The 6,000-nt window shown below is 35.6% G+C and overlaps 1 pseudogene; it reads left to right on the top strand.

The window, feature by feature from the left end:
- Positions 1-3,345, top strand: part of LOC139741326 (putative nuclease HARBI1) — a 31,595-nt pseudogene extending 28,250 nt beyond the window's left edge.
- The last annotated feature ends 2,655 nt before the right edge of the window (positions 3,346-6,000 follow it).

Here is a 6,000-nt window from a genome sequence, read left to right on the forward strand (position 1 = left end):
TGAGGAAAATTGGACAATCGATGCAAAAGTTATGAATTTTTTAAATTTTTGTGTTGGAACCGCTGGATGAGGAGACTACTACAGCTTGTGAGTCATATGCGTACAACAGTATAAAGAAAATATAAAAGAAAATTCAACATATTTTCACTTTTTTCGCATAATAAAAGAGCAATTGACTTGCCTCTTTCTAAAGGCAGGGGGAATAATATTACCCATAACATTTATCGGTTACGAGTCAGGGGAATGTGTACTTTTTTCAAAAGATGGAATTTTGTGAAATTCTCTTTATATTTTCCTTATATTGTTGTACGCATGTGATTCTAAGTTATTCATACACTGCAGTAGTCTTCTCATCCAGCGGGTACTGCACAAAAACTTCAAAAATTCATAACTTTTGAACGGATTGTCTGATTTTCCTCAAACTTTCAATGATGTGTTCTACTAATATTGCTACATTCTCTCAATCCTTATGTTTATGAAGGTGAACTTGTCCTTTAAAGTCAACATTGGTCATTTGAAAAACAGTATAACATCATTCATCATATACATTACTTTCATGTAGGCAGTACATTAATTTTGATTACAATATATGTAATATTTCTTTTCATATAAAATCTTATATAGAAATGCATAAATATAAGCATAAATCATAAACACTGGAAATATGTACAACTGAAATGCATTCTTTGTATTAATTTTTCTTTGTTTTATATACACTAATGTTTGTGTTATCTGAATTATGTATAATGAATAGATAATTACTTCAATGAAGTTTTATTTACATGTTTTCTTATAAGATTCATTTAAAAAAAAAACCTTGTATGTAAATACACGTAATGTGTAAGAAGTGTAAAGAAGAAAGCAGGTATAGATTTATTCATGAGTCATATACGTATCTTTGTGTGTGTGTGTGTGTGTGTGTGTGTAATACCTATCTTAATCATGTACAGTCATGAATATCACTGTAATGGCAATTTAATCTTGTTTTATCCCACAGTTCACCAAATTTCCAAGATCCCCAGAAGAAGTCAGAAAGACACAACATGACTTCTTTCTTTTGGCTGGATTCCCACGGGTGATCGGAGCGGTTGATGGAACCCACATCCGCATCAGTGGTGTAGCTCTCGGTGCAGCAGAGTATTTGTATGTGAACCGTAAAGGGTTCTATAGCATAAATGTTCAGCTGACCTGCGATGCACAGTACTACATCACGAGTGTGTCTGCCAGATGGCCTGGGAGCACTCATGACAGCCGAATTTGCAGAGTGAGTAATCATGTTAACTTTCCACTCTTATCTAATTATGCACATTGACACGTAAGAGTAATGCATATAGTGTGGATTGTAAGAATTAAAAGACAGGGTGCGTGTACATATACGAAACATAAATTTTCTATTTTGTCAAAGTAAGAATTTCACTTCCATTTCATACTTGCATGCTGAGCGAAAATCTACTCAATTTACCAATATCAAAGCCTACTGTTAATATGTCAAACCAGCTATGCGGCAGCACAGCACATGTTTTACAGCACATTTGCAAACCTCAATCATGCACAGCTTGAATTACCATGTTCATTGACCTTATCTGCTAAAAGTTCACAAATCCTTGAACAATCCATGAAAAATCCTTGTTCAGTACCAAAATTTTCTTACCTATTCCATGTGTCACAATCTGCTTTCCTGCACGTTTTCTTTAAATTTCGTTCAAATTTTCGAGAGTAATTTTGCCAACAGGCTCAACAAACAAACCTACACCAATAACACCATAACCTCCTTCTTGGAGGAGGTCATCATGTTAACATTATCCATTCAACATTAAACAGTTGTGGTCAACTTCTGATTAAACTTAGTTGAGGTTTAAACTAAGCAAATAAATCAATTTCCAATGTGTCAATATCATAACTTCGATACAATCATCCATATAGAAGTGGTGATGAAATGATATGAAACGTTTCACTCTTTGTTTGATAGACAAGTACAATTGGGGAGGCATTTGCTGCTGGAATCCTTGACGGATTACTTGTAGGTGATACCGGTTACGGTCCACAAACTTGGCTGATGACACCAGTGCCAATTCCTACGACAAGAGCCGAAAGGAGATATAAACAGTATGTACTCTTCATGCCTTTCTATGTATACTACACTAAGTATGAGATGTATCTCATTTTATGCACTACGTATTGAGCAGCATATGAAAAAAAAAAAAATTTCCGAAAAAAAATAACCTTCATATGCCAATGATGTACAGAAATCGAAAAATGAAAAATAAATGAGTTAAAATGTTAACATTTTTAAAAGAAATCATCATCACCAGCTATTCTCAATATGCTTGCATTATAGCAGGTCCACTAAAAATATATAAAAAAATATGCCCGGAAAAATGAATATTTTTCAGTATCCATACATCACAACTCTCATTCCTGAAACGCCTCCTTGTTCAGAAGTTGGTTCATCAGTAGAATGTTACTTGTAGAGTGATGACGGAAATGTGCCCTAGGAGAAATACTGATTGACATGTGTTCACTTGTGCATTTGTGAAACTCTCTTGCAATAATATTATACTGTATACGGCCATTACAGCCCAATACATTGTAAACCAGTCAAATATCTAACAACACAAAGTAATCGCAACCACGTTTGCTCTGAGATTCCTGTTTTCCTTTTCAAATATTTTGCAATTTAGTCATTGCAAGCTGGAAGTGCATCATCATAGAGTTTCTTAAAACATTTCTTATATTTCCGAATGCAAATCAACAGGTTTTTTTTTCAGGATTGCGTGACATATGTTTTGTCTCAAAACACTCTTGTGATATACCAATATGTCAAATGGAAAAAATACTAGTCCAGTAGAGTTGATACAACTATCATTCAGTGACACATCTTATTTTTGAATTTTCAATGCTTCACATCTATGAATATGAGTATGACTGCTCCTTTCACGTATTGTGCAATCTGACCCACTAAGTGGGAAAATATTTCAGGTTTCAAAAACTTTTACAATTGATCACAAATATTATAAAGCATTTTAACAATTCATGATCTAATTCACCCTATTTCTTTTTCACAGAGCTCACAGCTGCACACGAGTGGTTATTGAGCAGGTGAATGGGCAATGGAAGAGTAAATTTCGTTGCCTGATTGGCTCTGGTTTGCACATGTTCCCGCAGAGGGCTGCTGATGTCATCACTGCATGTGCCTGCTTGCACAACATCAGCAAGCACCTAAGACAGCCAGATGTCCATCAGGAAAGGGCTGAAGAAGATGGAGCTGAGGGGCATGATGAAGTGCGTGATGCAATGCCTGGAAGACAAGCCCGTGACGACATCATTAATAACTTCTTCACATAGATTGTGAAATGATGTGCCAGAAGAATTTTGTCACAGTCTTCTGACTTTGAAGTTATTAAGCTTCAGGTTGAGTTCAATTCTCTCTAGAATACAGCAAGCCTCAAGAAAGTTCATACATGTATATCAATACTGAAATGTTACTTCAAGTATGATATGTCATGAACGTAGAATTAAGAGTATTGTCATAACGTGCAAATTTAATTTGATAAATAATTTTGCCTTTAAGTCACAAAACCTACAATCTGTTGCAAGCACTCATTTCACATGAGGACTTTTTTTTTCCAAAATGTTCTAGAATTATTTTTGTTTTATATTAAAGTGACATTAGGTATGTCGTCAAGGCCCGTTTACATAAAAGAACCTTTTACACTCTCTTTTCTTTCATCTGAAGTTTAACTTCTGAAAAGTTGATGATATAGCTTTCACAGTATAAGTCAGAGATAAAATGTGTGAAGAGAGCATACTCTATTGCATCTTAATATGATAATCCCTTTACTATTGTTGCTATGGAGTTTTAACTCCTGTATTCATTTCTTTTCTTTGTAGTTGGTTCCTTCAATGCACACAGCACTGCTTGTTTAGATAAAGACTTTGAATACACCCTACACTTCATTGCCTCTTTTCTCAGTACAGTACACACTTTTCCAGTGTTTCTTTTGTCTTTCAAATTTTAAGATAAACAGAATCCATTAGAATTTAGTAATACATCAGCATTAAAGCTGAAAGTGTTCTCTTTCCAGATCTGCTCTTAACTGAAAATCAATGAATGTCATTTTCCTCCTTGCTGTTGTTTTGTTTCTTGATGCCAGGTCACAACTGCTGTATCACATGGTCACATTTAGAATTGCTCCATGTTTATTCTTTTCAGGGACAATTTGATTTTATTTCACAGACTGCAATACTAATAAAGGATTCATTCCTAACCAATTTCTGAGCAGATTAGAATACAGTTGTATTTTGTGTTAACCACTTTATGCTATAGATTCTCACAAATTCCAGTACCTACACAAATTACTGAACGAAAGAGAGTTTATTCCCCAAAATTTGCATTACATTTGTATTGCAGTTTCATGAAATACTATGAAAGCAAATGCAACCCTCAGAGGTAGTGATTTGGCTCAGCCATTAGGGCATATGCCTCAAGATGTGAAGGATGCAGATTCCATTCCCAAGTCTAAATGAGTAATTTCTTTTTTTAATTACAGCATCTTCTTCAGCATCAAACTGATCCACATGGAATATCAGCCATTGTAGATTAATATTGACTATCCACCCATTTTTTTTTTTTAGGTAGATAATTGAAGGAAGCAATCATATAGTGATTGAAAGTTATCCATTTCAGATGCAACACAGTTTTCATCTTGTATGGATTTGGTGAAAGTACATCTGTATTACTGTAATTATTGAAAAATCTCATTTGTATTCTTCTAATTTAAAGTACCAAGAGTTTTGAATGGAAGAGAGGCTCAAGATTGAACAACACAAAATGAATCTTCATTGAAAAAAGTAATTACCAGATCAGAAGTATTGACAATATAAAACCTCAAATTTTTTGACAAAAACAGATCAATTGAAAAGAAAATCTGCAATTCATTGCTAATTGCGGACACATTCTTGATGGCAGCCAAAATTTCCTTCAACACTTCTAACTTTTCTCTTTCAATCTCGAGCCTCTGTTTCTTCAGAGACAGCTTTTCTGTCTCTATTTGGACAAGTTCTTCTTCAACACTTCGTTTTTTTCCCTTGTTAACACTTTGCATTTGCTTTGGCTGCTGGTGTTGATGCTGGTGAAGTTGTTGCTGTTGCTCTTGTGGTTGTTGCTGTTGTGGTCGCTGTTGCTGTTGTGATTCCTGTTGCTGTTGTGGTTGCTGTTGCTGTTGGGGTTCCTGCTGTTGATGTCTCTGGACAAGTTCTTCCTCAACACTTCGTTTTTTTTCCCTTGTTAACACCTTGCTTTTGCTTTTGCTGCTGGTGTTGATGCTGGTGAAGTTGTTGCTGTTGCTGTTGTGGTTGTTGGTGTTGTGGTCGCTGTTGCTGTTGTGGTTGCTGTTGGTGTTGTGGTCGCTGTTGCTGTTGTGGTTGCTGTTGGTGTTGTGGTTGCTGTTGCTGTTGTGGTTGCTGCTGTTGATGTCTCTGGACAAGTTCTTCCTCAACACTTTGTTTTTTTCCCTTGCTAACACTTTGCTTTTGCTTTTGCTGCTGGTGTTGATGCTGGTGAAGTTGTTGCTGCTGCTGTTGTAGTGGTTGTTGGTGTTGTGGTCGCTGTTGCTGTTGTGGTTGCTGTTGCTGTTGTGGTTGCTGTTGCTGTTGTGGTTGCTGCGGTTGATGTCTCTGCTCTTGCTCTTGATTCTGATGTAGCACATCATTTTCTGGTTGTTGCATGGGGAGCTGTTGGTCTTGTTGCTGTTGCTGTCCTTCATCCAGGTGCTGCTCCTGCTCTCTATCAAGCAGCTGGAAATTAAAAGCAATCAAAATTAGAATGTCATATATATATTACTTACAATTGTGAATACATCAATTCCAACGTCAGTTCAAATATATTGTCTGCACTATTTAAACTATAATTCCATAGGTCTAGTTTGAAATACAATGTATATTGTCCCTTAAAATTGTGAAAAAAAAATGTATTTATGTTAATGCTTCTGTTATCACACA

Source organism: Diadema antillarum, unplaced genomic scaffold, assembly GCF_040938485.1.
Source record: "Diadema antillarum isolate AM-2024a unplaced genomic scaffold, OU_Dant_1.0 seq00000920_RagTag, whole genome shotgun sequence".
Taxonomy (NCBI): Eukaryota; Metazoa; Echinodermata; class Echinoidea; order Diadematoida; family Diadematidae; genus Diadema; species Diadema antillarum.